This window comes from Numida meleagris, chromosome 2 (assembly GCF_002078875.1).
Source record: "Numida meleagris isolate 19003 breed g44 Domestic line chromosome 2, NumMel1.0, whole genome shotgun sequence".
Taxonomy (NCBI): Eukaryota; Metazoa; Chordata; class Aves; order Galliformes; family Numididae; genus Numida; species Numida meleagris.
In genome coordinates, this window is record NC_034410.1 from 138,138,383 (window position 1) to 138,157,654 (window position 19,272).

The 19,272-nt window shown below is 47.8% G+C and overlaps 1 long non-coding RNA gene across 5 annotated transcripts in view; it reads left to right on the forward strand.

Moving 5' to 3' along the window:
• Window positions 9,574-19,272, forward strand: part of LOC110393760 — an 81,509-nt gene continuing 71,810 nt past the window's right edge. For 3 of the 5 annotated variants that reach the window (XR_002435179.1, XR_002435182.1, XR_002435181.1), the window contains exon 1: window positions 9,574-9,712. This is a non-coding gene — a long non-coding RNA (uncharacterized LOC110393760). Of the gene's footprint in view, window positions 9,713-14,167; window positions 15,033-16,844; window positions 17,029-19,272 lie in introns of those variants that run through there. The other 2 variants (XR_002435183.1, XR_002435180.1) reach the window with 2 other exon arrangements.

Here is a 19,272-nt window from a genome sequence, read left to right on the forward strand (position 1 = left end):
ATTGACTACAGCAGGGTCAGGATTACAGCCTTCATTTTACAATCTTTCTTTAATCTTCTCTTAATTGATTTAATTCTGATATCATTATCTAGATAGCTCCCATTCATTTAGCATCACAGCATCCTTCTTAATTCGCACTGGAAGTCTTAGGTAACTTTGCAAATGTTCCAGCTCTATCTCTCATTCATGCCTTTTGATCTTTGCTAACAACCTCCCTTTAATGTCTGCTCTGCTCAGCCTTTTATCAGGCCAGGCACTCCACCCAGCCTGGCAGAGGGGACACCGCTCTGATGGGTGCAGGCGTCAGAAGCTGAATTTCTGCCTCTTCTTGGGGATCCTGCTGGCCTGTTCTGGGGCATACACGCACTTCTCCAGCCAGTTTTAAAACCAGTTCAGATAAATCAAATTTAAAACTGAGGGCAGACAGGATTTTGTGGAGTTTTTCAAGGCAGACCGTTCTGGTTTTAGTGAATTTGGGAAGCGTGGGTCGATACCCACCTTGTCTCTGGTGGGGGTGTTCTTTCTGCAGTGCCCCTGGCAGACAATTCTTGTGTGGGCGGGGAGTCTGTGATCCATGGTGAGGCTTATCCACAGTGTAGGCTGAAAGGCAGCAATCACAGTGTGCTGCTGCTCCATGTACTTGGCTTATGAATTAACTGATATCTCATTTTTTTGCCTAGCCACACAGCAATACTATACTGCTGCCATGCACTGCTGACTACCTACATGTGGACAAGCTGTGCTCTCGTCCTCGCTGTGAATGTGGCTCAGGACCATGTCCAGGTGGCTTTCAAAGCTTTGCAAGGATGCAGACTCCACAACCTTTCTGGGCAACCTGTGCCAGTGCTCAGCCTCCTGACTGTGACCAGGGATGGGGTCACACTTGGTTGTTGTACATGGTTTAACACAGAGCATGTCCATTTTCAGCGGTGCTGAGTGTCTGATGGGTTAACAGTAGGAGAAGGTGATCATAGTGGTCTTCTCCAAACTAAATGAGTCTATGATTCTGTAGGCTCCATTTCCTCTGGCTGCAGTTGGGGATGTTCATGTCTTGTAAAGATGAGGCGAAAAAACTACTGTTGTTCTATTCTCCTGTAGCAATAACAATTTCTGGATGAAAAGATAGCAGGGACAGGGTAAATCTGAGGTACTGACAGATACAAGTGCCCTGCTTGCCCTCTGCCACACTTTCTGGGTAACTTTACACTCTGATGCACTCTAGCTCCAGGGAGTCACATTTTCAGAAGCTCTCTAGTGTCAGTGGATGCAAAGCTCAGCTGAAACTGAGCACAAATGGAAAATCCTGTCCTCCCTTCTCTTCTGACATTCCAGGAACTGCTCTGACTTCTTCAAGACTTCCTGCTCTGCCCTGACTTTCTCATCTCCATTCACTGTACCTAAAATGATCACTTGGCACTAGGAAAACCATCGTGGACATGACTCCACCTTCTGAGAAAAAAAAAAACACACATTAAACATCTCTGAATGCTGGACTGGTAGCAGGCATGCTGTACCTGTGAAGAACTAATTTTATGGAATGGGAGTCCATTATTACTTATGTAATGCTCTTTATACAAAGCGCTTCTTTTTCTCCCCATCATCACTGAGATGAAGCTATCCAGCACGGCAACAAAATGAGTTTCTCTGCCTAGTAGTGGAAAGGTCTCTTCCCAGCACGTACCGCAGTGCGCTTAGCTGGGTGGCTAAAGATGGTGTGTTGATTTTAACAGAGATTGATAGTCAACACGACTCCGCCGCCTGCCTCACTTCTCTGCTGGATGCTCAGCAGAGAGCCCAGCAAACCTTAAACAATGGGATTGCATGTTGATTTTTGGATTAAAAGCTCACCGTGGAAAAGCACGCTGAGAAAATGTGCTGAGAGCTCCTGCTGAAAGGGCTAATTCATAGTCTAGTCAAGTAGCTTCATAACCATGTCTATCATGAAAATTTGTTATCAGCATACTGTTTGAATCACAGATCAATGCACTCTGATTTTGGCAAATCTAATTAGATTTGATGGTGAAGAACGTTTGCATTTTTCAGACTCTGTAGTTCCCAGTTCTTTACGTGTAATTTCATTTTGATTTGTTTAACAGTGATTAAGGGCTGTGAATCATGATACAGCAGAGATGCTAGCCGAGGTTCTCCCACTCAGTCAGCCCCATCTGTCACCCAGCACTGAGGGTGGCAGGCTGGGAGTCAGTCCCTCTCTCTACACCAGACAGAAGTCCATGTAAACTCCCTGGACGGCTACAGGCAAAGGATTTTGCATACCCATGGCTCAGTTTACATAACTGTGAACTTCGGTACAGCATGTACATGCATCTTAGGGGCATTATAAAACTTCTTTGATGATTACTGCTTCTGAATTGTTTTCATTCCCTCTGCGTCCCTAGCACAACACAAAACTAATGATCACTGCTTGCAATAGGGAAGAAGCACAGCCTGGTGCTTATCTACCTGTGGAGTGCTGATTTCAGTTTTTACTTGTCGTATTTTCCAGGAAGTCCTCTTTTCCCAGGTAACTAGTGGTAAGACAAGAGGTAATGGCTTTAAGCTGTGCCAGAGGAGGTGCAGGTTGGATACTGGGAAATATTTCTTCTCAGAAGAGTGGTAAGACATTGGAATGGGCTGCCCAGGGAGGGGGTGGAATCACTGTCCTGGAGATGTTCAAGAAATGTGTAGCTGTTACACTGAGGGACATGGGTTAGTGGGCACGGTGGCGATGGGTTGGTAGTTGGACTAGGTGGTCTTAGTGGTCCTTTCCAACCTCAATGATCCTATGATTCTGTATGCAATTGATTAAATCTCATCTTGGTACGAGCAAATACCCACTGCATGGGTATCCATAGCTTGGGGCTCAAATGGGATGCTCCATGGTACTAAACCAGTGAGCAGCTTGTGGGAGGGGTCCAGTCACACTATTTCTCCCTCTCTCCTTAGGTCTTTTTTTAGTGCTTGTGGAGTTCGCTCAGTGGTTGTTCCCCGGTTTACCTGTATTTATGTTTCTGTCCCAGGGGAATCCTATGTCTCATAGTGTAGGAGCATCATGACAAAGGCTGTGAAGTAAGCTTCCAAGTCTCAGGATGGCATTCTGCCCACACCTTCACCTCTTACAGGGGAAACGGAAAGATAGTGGCCCACACAGGGCAAAGTCTGGGACATCTGGCTGCAGCCCAAGTGCAGGCCAAGATGAAAAGCGAGGTCTTTCACTTCTCAGGGAAGTGCTGGGTTGTTGTATAGAAGTGGGCAGTGGTGCCACTGTCACCAGCTGTGCTAAAAAGAGCAAATGTCTCCACATTTTTTAGCATGGTCAGTAGCTTGAGGAAGGTGATCCAGCCCCTCTGCTCTGCACTGGTGAGACCTCATCTGGAGTACTGCATCTAGCTGTGGAGTCCTCAGTACAGGAGAGATGTGGGCCTGAGATGTGGACAAGGGTCTGCTCAGCCTGGAGAAAAGACTGAGGGGGCATCTGATAAATGTTTATAAATATCTCATGGAAGGTGGGAGGCAAATGGATGAGGCCAGGCTCTTCCTGGTGGTGCATAGCGATAGGAAAGGAATAATGGCCTAAAATTTGAATATAGGAAGTTCTGTACTAACATGTGGAAGAACTTCTTTATGGTAAGGGTGATGGAGCACTGGAACAGGTTGCCCAGAGAGGTTGTGGATTCTCCTTCTATAGAGATATCCAAGACCCATCTGGATGCCTACCTGTGCGACCTATTTTAGGGAACCTGGGAACAGAACCTAGGGATGGAACACCTCCCCTAGAAGGTACAGGCTGAGAGAGCTGGGCCTGTTCAGCCTGGAGAAGAGAAGGCTCCGAGGAGAAGTGATAGCAGCCTTTTGGTATCTAAAGGTGGACTGTAAGAAAGAAGGGCACAGACTCTTTAGCAGGGTCTGTTGTGATAGAACAAGGGGAAATGGTTTCAAGCTCAAAGAGGGTAGATTTAGGTTGGATATAAGGAAAAAATATTTTACAGTGAGGGTGGTGAGGCACTGGAACAGGTTGCCCAGAGATGTGGTGGATGCCCCATCCTTGGAGACATTCAAGGTCAGGCTGGACGGGGCTCTGAGCAACCTGATCTAGCTGTGGTGTCCCTGTTCATTGCAGAGGAATTGAACTAGATGACATTTAAGGGTCCCTTCCAACTCTAACGATTCTATTATTCCATAAAGTTGGGGCCCTGTGGCCGCTCACCAGCCTGCCCAAGCCCCCAAAGGACCAGGCTGAGACCTAACTCCTGCTCCTGGGCACCCATAAGGGGAGTTTGGGACACATCCATACATAAGCATTTAGAGAAGGGTGAACTCAAAAGGTGAGTGTATGAGTAGTAACTGGGCTGGAGAGGAGTGGGCTGGCTGCCACCAGCAAACATTGTGGTAGTACCTTGTCCACGCTCCCACCCCACTGCTGGACGAACATTGAGCAACCAGTAGCAAAGCATGTCTTCGCTGTGTCAGGAAGCCTGCCATGATGGTTCAGGGGCTGTCGGTTCATTCTCACATGGAAATAGCTCACAAGGACACTGTATATTTTTTTATAAATGAAGAGATTAGTGTAAAGGTTAAAAAAGATGTTAAAACAGCAAGGGAAGCATCCTGGGGATACCGCAGAAGTTTGTGCCAGCTTGGCTGGTCCGACCTGTTTATATTGTCTGACACAATCACAGGTGCCAAGGAATAACTGACAAGTCCAACTGTTTTCTCTCTGCAATTTTGCAACAGGATCTGCGTGTGGGGAGGGCAGGGCCCCTGCTGTTTTCTGCGAGCTCAGTGCCTCACAGGTGGGAAAGGGCTGTTCTCTTCATCCTGAGTCTTCATCCCCACAGCTGGGCATCTCCTGTGCTTCTCAAGCAGAGCATCTCCTGCTGGATGTCCCCTTGGCACATCACTTCAGTGTGGGTCACCCACCTAATGCCACAGCATCAGTGTTGGTGGGCTCATGCTGTCTCATGTGACCAGACCCCCAACTTGCATCTCTTATCTGGTGATGTCTTCCTGTCCTGTGCTTTCTGTCCCTGCTGACAGCACCAATTCCTGCTTCCTCTCCCAGGCTTGCAGCCTCTGGTCTGATCATTCTGCCCTTCACACAAGACAAATAGGCTCTGCTCCTTCTCCCCTAGTACTTGCTCAGTGCCTTTCTCAGGGTCTTCCTTGGGAACTCTGGCTGGGACCTAAATGGAGCTGCCTCTCCCTCCGAGTTCTCTCTTCTTTCTCTCACATTTGTTTTTTCCCTGCTGATGTTATACCTCCAGCTCATAGTTTGTTAAATCCTCCAAACTCAAGCATGCTCATATCTGCATCTACTTTCTATCTCACTGTTCCAACACAAATTTAGTAATGCAGATATTTGACTTCACTTTTTTCTACTGTTTTGTTTATTAAATCACATTCATCTTAAATGCTCTTCATAATCTTAAATTGCGTTTTAGCACCTCTCTGCCCTACTATCATTCTTACTGCAAACTCAGGAAAACATTACTTTAAAACATCAAATTTCTTTTTTTTTTTTTTTTAATTCCACAGACTTGGAGAACATACTCTCATCTGAGTCACATGCTCCTGTAGTTGTGTCATCAGAAGCAAGCCTGTTATTTCTGTGCTTCATATCAACCCTGCACATCCTCTTCCTCTGGAGTCACCACTCTGAAACAGAGCCTTAAGGAATCTGCTCCTTGGAACATGCTCCTACTTCTTTGCCAAATGTCTTTCCTGCAGTCCTTTAGAGAGGGATTCATGATGCATTTTTGGACTGTGAGCAACCTTGTGCCTGGCTTCACCAGAGTAGCTGTATTGCCCAATCAGTCATCCCTCTGCTTCCTTTATGTGTAATATCACTCTATGCCCAATATAGCTGTCAAGAGAGGTGCCAACAACCTATGGTTATGGACAATTCAGGAAAATAAATGGAAAGGCAGAAATCCAGCAACGTGTTTATATTTATATTAATATCTAGCAATGTATTAACTGCATGTGTTCTGGAAAATGGGACTGGCAGTAATGATGCTGTAACCTGCTGCCACAGCTCTGGGCAGGGATATTTCATGAGTAGCCACCATACTACTCTGAGACCTTCCTCTCCTCTCTTCTTCATCACACATTTGACACTGACAGCACATGGAAGGTGGTGGGAGCCCTTCCATCAGCTCCAGAGAGTTTCCAGTCACCGTTTTTGCTCTGTTATTGCCACCTGCTCCTAATTCTTGGAGATCCATACCCACCAAAGTCACAGTTGAGCCACCAGAGATGGATCACTGCTTGGGACAGGAATCATTAGATTAATATGAGTACTTAAATTAAAAGATGGGGGTATATAAGAAATATAGAATCATAGAGTGGTAGAATCATTAAGGTTGGAAAAGAACTTCAAGATCATCCAGTCCAACCATCAGTCCATCACCACCATGCCCAGTAATGACAAGCCCCATTGCCTTGTACCATCATTTTATCACTGAATGAACTTGATATTGGTCAGTACAGCAGGGAGGTATGAGTAAGGGTGAGCAGAGCTGGTTCTGTCATACCATAACACCTGCTGCCAAACAAATGGGTGTATACAGACTCTGAATACATTTGGGATGGAAATTTAGTGGTTTCCAACCTTCAGAGAAATTCCGAGATAACACTCTAGAGGTGAGGTGAGGACAAGACACTGATGCTCACCTTGATGACGATAGGCAGGCTGGTGTTGAAATGATGGCTTTAGGGGGAGAGGAGGAGACACAGTGACCCAACCCTTTCTTCTGAACATTGGAGATCACTTGTGTTTTTGGTTGGCTGCAGAGTTAACCTGGAACAGAACTAACCCCTGGACTGGGGAAAGCATCAAGTATCACCATGATGATCACCATGATGCATCCCAGCTGTTTTTCTCTCTGTGTCTCTCCACAACCCATTTCTGAGGTGGGTGCTGAGGTGTTCACCCCAGCCCCATTTCCTCTACCTCCCTGTGTTCAGGCCACCACGGGCAGCGTCACGGCTCTCCTCCCCCTGCTGGCACCCCTTCTCACTTGGCCAGCTCTGCCTGATGCGGATTAAGGAGCTTTCATGTGATCCCCGCAGCCGGCAGAGCTGGTACGGCCACAGAGAGAGGCAATAGGAAGCTGCTGGAGGGCAGGAGCCTGAAGCCGGCACAGCTTCTTTGCAGTGTGACCCCTGATCTTTGCTTCAGATCTTCCTTTGGCCTTGCGAGAGCGTGCTGCGTCATTTGGCCTTGGCCGTGCTACGCTTAACTCGCAGGGGTGAACTCCAAGCAGTGCAATCGCCCCGTGTGGGTGTGCGAGGCTGCTGTAAAGGCGATTACAGCCAAGTGCTTTACTGGCATGCCCTGAGCTTATCAAGGCTGTAATGTTGGGTAATTTTCGGAGGGCAACTACTACAAACGCTGAGGAGCTGAATGATCCGGACATAAAGCAGGTCACTTGTGTCACAGCTTGTTGTTGAGCTGCCAGCAAGCACCCTCCCCAGGAAAGGCCGTGGCCCTAAGGATGGTCTGTGCAGTTTTATGGAACCTGGAGGCTCCCAAGCCCCGGGGCTGCCTTGCCGGAGTGGCAGCAGCCTGTCCTTCTGCCCTGGGTTGCAGCTTCAGCTGCATATGTGCACATGATTGTGGGTAACCAGGCACAGAACTGCTTCCAGTCTCCTCCTAATGATGTTTTCCTGGCCACAAATAGCAAGTGGAGATGCCTATCTCTCATCTGTGTTCCCAGCCGTGCTGCTGGTGCACACAAGAAAGGCTGCAGCACTGGGAAGAACTGTTTTAATGCAAGCTGATGTTTAACAGCACATTGTGCGTGCATTCTGCTGAGCCAGGGAGTCCTAGGGAGAAAAGAATGAAACCTCACTTTTCAGGGCTGTTCAATAGATACTTCCCTCACACTCTGACCGAGGAGGCCAACAGGGCCCCATGACGGGTGTACCCACCCGGTGGCACGGTGACAGCTCAGTGCCACCACTCCTGCCAGCCCGCACAGCTGGAGCACTGAGAACACACGCATGGGGCTCCTGCAGCCAGCATGGTGGCCCTTTGATCACAGCAATGACCCTGCATTTGGGGCTTTCTCCCACCTCCACCGACCTCCAAAGTTATTTATTTCAGACCTAGGCTGTGGCCAGCTGCAGGAGCATGGCCCAAAGCTGCCCTGTTGCCACCTGTGCCAGCCTGCTTGTGCACAGGGAGCCACTGAACCACAGTATCCCAGGGATCATAGAAAGGTTTGGGTTGGAAGGGACCTCCAAGTACATCCATTTCCAACCCCCTGCCATGGGCTGGTTGCCCCCCACCAGCTCAGGCTGCCCGGGGACCCATCCAACCTGGCCTTGAGCACCTCCAGGAATGGGGCACCCACAGCTGCTCTGGGCAGCCTGTGCCAGCACCTCACTGCCCTCCGAGTAAAGAATTTCTTCCTTATAACTAACCTACATCTCCCCTCTTTCAGTTCAAAACAGTTAAACCACGTTGCTGATGGCAAATCTGACCCACCCGGCTCTCCTGGCTCATACCATGAGCACGCAAAGCCTCTTTTTCCCACCCAGCACTCTGTGCCTGGCTTAAACTGCATGACCACAGACTGACAGTTCGGATGAAGCCCCATTTATACCATCATTCTGTGCCTTTTCACAACCATTTTTCCTGTAATGACTGGCTCGTATCTGGAGATAAGCTTTTGGTTGTAATATTGTAGAGGAGCTGGGAGCATATTTACTACCTGAAGCAGCACATGCTGACACATTTTAAAGATTACTTTGGAAGATTTAGACTGGATATAAGGAAAAAGTTTTTTTCCTGCTGCCCAGAGAGGTGGTGGTGCCCCATCTCTGGAGACACTCAAGGTGAGGCAGGATGGGGCTCTGAGCACCTGCTCTAGCTGTAGGTGTCCCTGGTCATTGCAGGGGGGTTGGACAAGACGGCCTTTAGGGGTCCCTTCCAACTCGAAGGTTCGATGGTTCTGTGATTCTTTGCGACCTCACTGAGGTGGGTGTGGGGAACGTGGGGCTGGGCAGGGGTTACCGGGTACCCCGGGCTGTGCCTGTTGCTGGGACACACGGGAAGGTGTCAGGATAGCCACGCTTCCTGGAGAGAGCAAAAATAGTGCAAAAAATGAAAATAAAAATCATGTAGCACTGAAGCTTTCAGTTCCAGCCCAGAACTGAGGATATCTTTCATTTTTACCTAGTTGTTAAATAAATAAAAAGGGAAAACCACGCTTATTTTGTCCTTATTTGTCCATTATTTTTCTTTTTTTTTTTTTTTTCTTTTAGCACGTACGATTTTCTTCTTGTATTTTTCTCCTTCCCCCCCAGCCGTCACAGGACCGCTAAGTCACCTCCTCCTCTTCACTGCGGGCTACCGCGTTCCTGGGGGCACCCATGCCATCCCACCCCCGACCACCGGCCGAACGGGGCACCGCCGGGATACACCCCATTTCCACGACGCAGCTCACCGGACCCCGCTGACCCCGCGTCCCGTCCCGTCGCGCTCGGGGGCGGGCTCCGCGCTCTGCCCCGGGCTGCGGCCGGCGGCGGCGGCGGCGGCGGCAGCGGCGGCGGCGGGGGGCGGTGACGTCACAGAGCCGCTCGCCAGCACAACGTTCCATTGAGGCGAGCGCGTGCTCCGGCGAGCACATGGGCAGAGCGGCCCGCACCGCTCCGCGCCGCTCGGCCCCGCCGCCGCCGCCGGACCCCAGCCCGGGGAAGGGGGGGCGCGGTGAGTAGCGGGGCTGCAGGCGAGCGGCGGTGGGGGGTGGGGGGCGGCTTGCGGTCTGATTTTATTTTCTTTTATTTTATTATTCTTGTAATGATCTGGATTGTTATTATCGCTTTTATTTTTATTACTTCTGTTCTTACCGTTTTTGATTCTTACTGTTTTTCTTCCTATTTCCATGTTTGCTATTTTTATGGCTTTTTTTTTTCCTTACAAACAGCCCCCCCCCCTTTTGCTGTACGTTTCCCTTCGCTAGGCCTTGCAGGAGTTAGCAGCTTGGCCGCGGGGCTCGTGCAGATGGAGGGGGAGGAGGAAAGGGGGGGGGAGGTGTTGCATTTTATATATATTTGATATTAATTCTTTTTAAAACGCTGCGTCGACGGAGGGCTAAAAATAGCCGTTGCCAAAGCGGAATCCGCGCGGATGGGGAGGAGAAGGGCTCGGGGTGCCCCCTCGGCGATGCTTCATCGCAATAAGGCCGGGGGGTGCAGAGGCAGCCGGAGGGGGGAGGCGAGGAGGAAGGGATGCCCCGAGCCCCGTAGTGGGGCCGGGGAGTGATGGGTGCCTGGCCCTTATTGCTCCGGGGGGCAGCGTGCACCCCGGGTGTCAGCTGGGGGCACTGGGAGGAAAATGCGAGGGGTTCCCAGTCTGCCTTTTCCTTAAAAAGCCTCCTTTTGGTTTAATTTCTCATTTATCTGTCTGTTTATTTCCGTACTTCAAAGTGCAACTTAATTTCCAGAGGCCACCTTTGGTGTTTGTCTGTCAACAGTATGACAGTGTTTCCACGCTTTAGGACTCGGGTCCTAAACTGAGAAGCCCTTGGGCAGCCGCATCTCAGAGCACGCGGCGGGGCAATGGCGGGGCGATGCCCGCAGCGATGCCCGTGGCCCCGCCTGAGGGATGCTGGAGGCCCAATGCCCATCGGACTGACAAGTCGAGGCTTGTTTTGCCTGTCCACGGCTGTGGGCAGGCGGAGGGAGTTGCGGACCTCACGCCACTTCCTTCTTATTAATGTGTGTCTGCGAAACCGGGCAGTATCGGGATCATTGGTTTGGAGGGCAGTGTTTGGGTGATGCGCTTTTGGGGGGGCATAGTGACACACAGCATGGGTCAGGGCAGGGAGCACTATCGTGCACGTGCCATGGCTGTGCAAAATGAGAATATTTCTTCATCGAGCAGAAATACAGTCTCCTTACTGCCAGCTTGTGCCGACTGGTTTGGAGTAGCATAGAAGCATGCCTATCTGTTGCTATAAAATATATTAAAAAAATCTCACCCTGAAGTGTTGACATCACCATAAGAAATAATGCTACAACGCAGTATTTGATAACATCTCAGAGACACCATTTTCCTTTCCTCTGTGATTTTAGAAATTATTTAGGAAGGATGTGTGTTCTCTGAGCACGTGGAGCAGCCAGGTGCTGTGCTGGGTGCCATGTGTGATGGATGCTGGCTCACACCCGCAGAGCTTGGTGTGTGCTATATACATCGTTTGCTTTGTGTTAGAAAACCTCTGACTTTCTCTTTTTCCCCATTGCTCTCCGTCTCATAGCAATAAGCGTGGCTTACTCCTGGGTTAGGATGTCGTAATTCAGGTAGATGTGGCTGTGCCTTTGTGCGCAGGCAGTGAGGTGTACAGGTGCAGTCTGTCAGCCCTTGGGAGTGCCTCTGTACCTGTCCGGTGTGGGACATGCTGTACCTGTCCGGTGTGGGACATGCTGTGGACCTCCAGCATCCCTGCACAGTGTGAGCACTGCAAGCTCCCTGCCCCTGCAGGCCGAGGTGCTGCATCCCCTGCTCAGGCTGCGTGCTGATGTCCTCGTGCTGTCAGAGCAGCCTGCCAAGGGTGAAAATAAGGAAGGGCTGGTGCCTGCTTCTGCTGAAAGCGCTGCGTGTTGCAAAAATGAATTATGTATAGGAATTAGTTCTTAAAATGGAAGATGGGCTCCCTGTGTGAAGTTGCGTGCATGGAATACAACTTCTGTGGGAGCTGGCTGCTCTCTGAGACTGGGAGCTGTGTGCCGACGGCACAGCTCGTGTCACAGCTCTGCAGCTGTGCTGTTCTCTCTCTGCCGAACCAAAGCCTAGATTTCTGCCCAATCAAGGGCTGTATCTGCTAAACTTGGAGCTTATGCCTAATTCTCTGCAGGGTCTGAGCCATGTCTTCCTGTTTTTAATCAGAATGCTGTGCAAAGGGCTTGCATTTGGTGGCTGTGTATATCTCACTAACTTTTTATAGAGGAATTACTGCAGTGCTGAGGGTGTGGAAAAAGACTGGGGAAAAAATTGTGTCTCTGCCATCTTTGAATATATCAGAATATCGTTGTGCTCTTCTGTCACCTTTCAGATGAGGATGTTCAGTGGGCTACTACAGTGTCACTGCTTTTCTGTAATGATGCTGGTGCAGCCCTACTAGGAAGGGGTAGAGTTTATAGGAAGGCAGGTAGGTTAGGGCTTATATGTGTGGCATCTTCATAAAAAATACATTTATACACACACACACACTTTTTTCTCCGTTGGTCCATGCATACGATAGCGCTGACATGCCATGTGTGTCAAGAGGAGGGCACTGACTTTTGTGATCTGAAAGGTGTTTCCGTGGCTTGCAGGAACCATGGGGCTTACCTTTTGTTCCCTGTCCTTGAGTATGGAGGCAGCTATTCCAGTACCTCTGGTTCTGCGTACTGGCAGGGCTTTGGGTGCTCCAAGCATTGCAGCATGCAGCAGTGCCAGGGACTGTCCACGTAGGCTGCTGTCACAGGTGTGAGCGGTGTGGTTGTCATGTCTGGTGTTGGGTATGCTGAGCAATGGAGGAGGAGTTGGGATAATCTCTGCCGCACTTGGGCAATGCAGAGGGCTCTGCCCAAGCCTCAGTGGGTGTTCTGCCCCTACCCTTTGCTGCTGGCCCAGGGACGGCACCAGCGCAGGGTCTTGCTCTGTGAGCTGAGAAGGGTATAGAGCTGCAAAGCAAAATAGCAGAGAGGAAGATGTGTACCTGGTCAGGAAGCTTCTGGCTGTTTTTGCAAGGTGATACAGATCTTACTTTGAAGCATGGGATGATGTGTTGTTTTCTTTCTCCTTGCTGGCTCATAGCTTTAATACCAAACACCTGCTTAGTTCCTGGCTAGATTTATGCAGAGCTTGTGGTGGGGAATAAAGAAATAATCCATCTCTTGGACCCGTTAGCACTGTGCATGGGCCACATTTTCCCTTGTTGCAGCTGCATCTCTTCTGAGTCAGTGTGCGTTAATGCAGCATGGTGTCTTACAGGGCAGGCTGTGCCGCCTGTGCAGCTCCACGTGGTTCATTGATACCTGCGGATGCAGTGCCCGCCCTGTGCTCACCGTGCTTCTGAGGGTCAGGGCAGAACAGCATTTGTCAGAGTTATCAGTGTTGTAGTAAAGCACTGTTCCTGAGTGTTTCCAGGTGTGCACTGCTGTCTGAGCTGTTTGCATGCCAGGTCTGTATGATTTAAATGCCTTTTATTGCACCCTGAGGTGGTGTCAGATTCTTTATGTGACCTCCAGGTACAGGTGTGGGTATCAGCATGGAGCTGTATCTTACAGATGGGGCTGGCTGAGTATCTCAGGTTTGTCCTGCCTGTGCTGCAGCCCTTGCCATCACATCCTTGCTGCTGTTGGTGCCTTAGGTTTCTTGGTGGTTGCACCTGCCATCGCCTCGACAGAAAAATGATTTGTGTGTGAGTTGCTGCCGGTGGTAATGCATCAGGCTGCAAAAGGCTCTATCATGCAGCAGTGAGAGTTGTCACTAGGACCAGTGCTGGGAATCCAGGCAGGTTAGGAGGCAGCTCAAATTAGAAATTATGGCACAAGACTTTGATGGCAAGGGTGATTAGCCACTGGAACAAATTACCAAGAGGAGGGATGGATTCTCTCTCTTGGTCATTTCTGCCTTTTAAAACCTGGAAAAAGCAGCAGAAGATGTTTTGTATGGAAACTATTGATGGGCCCCTGCAAATCAGTTCTTTTGACATGAGAAGGGAGATTTGGCCATGCCCTCTCCCAGTTTGATTGTGCAGGTGGTAGGAGCTGCTCAGTTCTGCAGAGCATGGGCTGAGCTGAGATGGGAGCAGCCTGGTGAGGAAGTCCTTCCGGCACTCTGGGCTGCTCTGTGCATTTGCACGGAGGAGTGACATTGCTACGAGATGTTTTGGAAGGCAGCGTTTTCTTTGAGCATCACCTCTTCAGTGCCTTGATTGAGAATATGAGGTTGCGCTGCTGCTCTGCTTAAAACCTTTTGTTATATTACCAATCAGAACCAATTGAGGGCTTGTCCAGGTGCTGGTCCCAGCCCTTGGGAAGGAGTGACAGAGGGTCCTATAGGAAGCTCCCAGAGGTTCTCCCCTGTTCAGGTAGCAGAGATCTCTAGCTCAGGAGCAGAGCCCAGAGCTGTAGGCTGCTTCCTTAAGGGGTGATGAAGAGCAGAGGTGGGTGGGTGGGAGAGGTAAGGCCACATCCCATCACAAACAGCAACTTTTGGAGGCGTTCACCATGATCTGGATGATGCTGGGAGCCCCCATGCTCTGAAGCAGTCCACTGCAGGGCCTGTAACCATCTCTTCTTGAAAACAGGAGCTGAGCAAAATCCATGCAAAAGTAAAGTGCGTTGTGTTGCCTTGTTTGGCTCCCTGCCCAGGCAAGGGGTGAGCCCTGCATAACTGGAAAGGGCTTGCTGGCTGTGCAAGAAGTGGTGCAAGAAACTGAAGCCTTGCTGCTTCTTGTGTGCTACTGACGTAAATGTGGTAACACAAACGTGGTGTTGTGTGCTGGTTAACCTGGGGGAAACAGCAGCCGTGGGCTAGTGCTTGGCCTGCATCATTGCATGTGGGATGTGGAGCAATGGCCAAAGCACAGACTGCCCTCAAGCCCTTTGTGTTTTGTCTTCTCCAAATGGAAAATTTCTAGCATGAATCTCTCTTTGCTGATACTGAAGTTTATTATTCAGTATTAATATAGCCCTGCTATAGCTGACCCTAGACATGGTAGCCCCAAGCCCCTTTGTTTCAGTTGATGTTGTCAGTAGGTAGTCGCACCTATCAATATGATGATCTACAGTTTGGCACACAGAACAGAACACTACTGTGCATCTGTTTGGAAATATTTAGTAACATTTCCCGCTTCATTTAAATAGTAATGACTTGTTTATTTTATTTCTACATATAAAGGAAGGTCTGAAAGACACTTTCCAGAAATGATCATGAAGGAGCAAAGGCCAAGTGCTTAATGCTGGGCACAGACAACTTGAAGCCTGCTGCTCTGGGGCTTTCAGATGCTAATTGAGTTGCTGGATCATTTCATTCACAGGTATCTCACAACTGGTGCTCATTCTTTTATTAGCTTGCTTTTAAGGATGGGGTGGGCAACGCTTTACATTTTTCTTAAGTGTTAAAAAGGCTGCTATTAGATGATAGAACGTAAAAAAAAAAATTGTTTGATGTTACAGAGGAAAATAATTGCTTATAAGATGAGCGGTTGGACTGGAGACCCCAGAGGGTTCTTCCCACCGCAGTTCTCCACTACTGTGGTTACTGAGGAAAAATTGAAAAGAAGGGCTTCAGGTTTTGGTGTGTGGAATGAGATGGAAGTAGGCCCAAATTTCTGGAATGCAAAAGATAATTTAATAAACATTACGATCCGAAGCCTCATAGGAGAAGGAAGAACATACATTGCACTGTCTCCATGGGACAGTGAAGCAGACTGTCCAGGTCCCAGTGCCTGCCTGGTGGTGTTTTGATTCATTGCTGGGATGAGAATGAGTGGTACTGCCATGTTCTGGCCTCCATGGGAAGGAAACGTGGAGTTCTGTGCTGAAAGGAAAGGACATGGGTCTGAGCTAAATAAAGGTAGTTGGTATTAAGACCTATGAGAACCGGTTGTTATAGGTAGTTTGGATAGATGATGGGGTTCCCCATACTTGGCTATGGGTAGATGTGGGAGTTCTACCTTCAGCAGCCATTTCTTCCCCTTCTGCTCACATATTAATCTACTAATATGTTGAGGAAGATGCTGTTTTCTGTTTGTTCAGAGTGGAGGACAGTATGACATCAGCTGGACCCTCAGTGCTTCACCAAAATGGTCAAGAGCCTCTACTTGGCTTGATGTCAGAAATGTCAGCGGTGACTTTGGTAGGCTGCAGCTGACACAGCTAAGCAGGAATAAAACTTCTGAAAGCTTTTCACTGAGTAGCTGTATGAGATCACACAAGTGTTGAAGGACTGGCACTAAAATCTCCATAGCTCTTAGCTAAGTGTGAAAGGTACATTTGAGTACCAGCTTTTCATTGTCGGTAGCGCAGTCTGCTGTACTTCCCATGGGGGAAGTATCAAAAGGAAAAGCGGAATGGAAGGGAGATTTGCAATAATTGAAAAAAAAAATTGAATTTTAAAGTTAAGTGCATAAAGTAGAATTTACTAAAGTAGATTACTTAGTGGTAACTTAAGTAAAACCATGTTTCGGAGAGGTTGCAGAGTGTTCCAAATCCAAGATACTGTTCCTTGGCATAAGGCATAACATATTGCCATGTGTTGTGGACTGTGTACTAATGCTGGTACTCACTGTCCCTGTCCTTCAAAATCTTGATTACCTAAGAGATTTTTAGCAAAAAAACTTGTTCTGCAGGATGTTCTCAGTAACTTCTAGTGAATATTTTTCTTGAATACTCTCATGAGACAAATTACAGTAAATAGGATTTAAATTCTTTTCATTTGTAGACTATGAATAGAGTTGTTTGAGTTGGGAAGAACCTCTAAAGATTGTCCCATAGGCAGGGACATTTTTCACTAGGAAGGTTGCTTAAAGCCCACTCCAGCCTGACTTTGAACACTTTGATGATGGGGCATCCATCCACTGCTTCAGAACAATCTGTTTCAGGGTCTCACCACCCTAAATATCAAAAATTTCTTCCTTAAGTAACTTATACCAGCATCTCAGAGTAAGCCAGTATGGAAAGAGACAGTAAGACAGAGTGATGAAACAACCTGCAGTCACTTGTGCTGATCCACAGTGACCAGGAGAGCTTTCAGCTGTCTAGTCTTGCTAATACATTTTTCCTCCTTGTAATAGTGTTAGGAGTGCAAATATCCATAGTAATGAATACTTGTGTTTTTTCCTGCTTAGAAATCTGGATGCTGAGCACTTAAAATGGTGTTGACTCCACTCAGCAGAAAGAGAACTGGAGGTACCAACAGAAACAGAGCTCATGTGTGGGATCTCTGCCTCCCAGGCCTGTACTCTCTCAGTTATGCCACTCTCTCTTGAAAGTCTTGGAGCCTGGCCTAAATCTGTTTTAGGCCTCCCTGAGGTGAGACGAAGCCTGCAGACCCATGAAATATTGCTGATAACATTAATACTTATTGGAAAGAAACTACAGGATTTTGATGCTTCTTGGAAGTTGGCAAGTGTTAAGGTTGAATTCATGCAATTGTGGTTACATCGGAGGCTTGGCAGGCAGAGGGAGTCTGCCCGGCGAGGCTCCCAGCCTTCCTCTGCTGCGGCAGGCCCCTGTGGTTTCAGAAGAAGGAGCTTGAAGTCATCTTCAAGTCCATTGGGGTGGCTGGTACCCAGAGATTAACAATAGTATTGCATCCTCCCACCAATTTCCATCCTTGGGGCCTCTGAGGGTAAAGATAAGCCTTAGCTTTGTGTAACCTTTTACCCAGCTACCACCTCATGGATGAAGAGCAACCCTCTAAAGCTGAGCTCTAGCAATGCAGAAGAGCTGATGGGCATGAGGAAGGAATTGACTGTGCTGGAAATACAGATAGAGCTTTTCAAAGTGCACCCTCTATCACCTCAGGTAACAGAAAGACTGCTAAAATCTTTGGGCCAAAGACTACGGCAGTTTTCTGCAAGGAAATGGAGCTCTGCTCTCAGAGAGTTCATTTTTGTCCTGGGTTGTCCAGTCCCTCTTTGTGATAACGTGCACTACAAAATTCTTCATATTCTGTTCCGAAGTGCAAGGTATATTATCCCAGTTGTGCCTTTTCGAAATATATAGCGATGTTTCATATAATGTTTAAAGATAGTTAAGGAATATGCAAGCAAAACCAGGCCCTCCACTGCTGGGTTGGAAAAAAGAGAAGTAACACGTATCAGATATCGGTTCATCACTTAATACATTACCTGAAAGATAATCTGGTGATGGCTTCAATGTTTAAACTTAGCATCAAGGAAAATGTATTCGTCTGAACTTCCAATTGTGCCTTTTCAGAATGTTGAAAAAATTAAGGAGTAAAAAGATTGACATATGTACGCAAACATCCCTAAATTTTACCCTTTCCTTCTGCTCTTCACCTGTTTCAAACTAAGGTTAGTTACCAGGATTTTTCTGTGGAGATAAGATTAACACTGTCATATTAGCTGCTCAAAGCAGGCCATTTTATTTTACTGATGTATTAAAACAAATTATTATTCTTTTTATTATGTTAGCTCCTTTATCACCTTGTGGATGGACTCAGAGAAGTTAACTCATGAGTAACTCCTGATTGCCTTCTGTTTTGTGTGTCCCAAGATGTGGCATTTTAACAAATGGGCACGCAGAACAGGAATCATGAAGTCAGGATCCTGACGGACATTGTGGCCACGTTAGTTAGGGGTTGTTCTCCGGGTGGTTTGATGGATGTGGTGATTTCTGATGTGGGTTCCTTCTTACTGCTAGTTGTTTCAGTAATGGGGGATCTTTACAGCATCTTCATTAGTGGTTTAAGTGGGAATTTGGAGAACAGGGGATGGGTGGGCCTTTGCCCGCACTCTGTTGTGGTTCACCCCTTCCCGGATTCCTTTTTAAAGCAAGATTTTTAGGACCGTATGGGCAGATGATGGTATCTCCTTTGGCACATTTCTTGCTTCACTCTGCTATGCCTGCCTTATTTGCTTTTACTTTCCCACTGTATCTTGGTTTTGCCTTAGGTCATTGGGTTTCTGGAACGACGACTGTCCCTTCTGTTCTATTTTTATTTAACATCAAGCACAGACACATTTGGTTTCTCCAGCTCTTGGTGGTGCTTTATGTGTGGTGCTATAAACAATACCAATAACTAACGGTGCTAATAGTCCTCATGAGGATCTGCGGCTGTCTGTGTACACTTGATGGAGATGTTGCAGCTGTAAACATGCTGCTCTGCTGTGAATATTTTTACATGGCTTCTGCGTTCTTTCTTCTGTAGATGAGAGTAAATGGGGGTCAGCTTGGTACAAGAAGTGTGCAGAAATCATCCCTGCACAGGTGAAAACTGTGCTGACCTGTCAGAGGCAATGACTTCATCACCACTTCTCAGTGTTACTCAAGGCAATGTAGATAAAACACAGCATGGTTCTTCTACTTGTGTATGTATGTTTTAGGTGTGTTTATATATACAAATGTTTGAAAGCATCATTGTTGTAACTTTCTCGTTCCTTCCCCTCCTAGTTTACATCTACTTCTCTTTTTCTGTTCCACTTCATGTTCTGAGTTTTATGCCTGTGGTGTTTTTCATGTACATATTTCCCTTTTTTCTTTCCTTCTTTCCCCTTTCTTTCCTATTCTGGGTGTTCATTCTTTACCTTC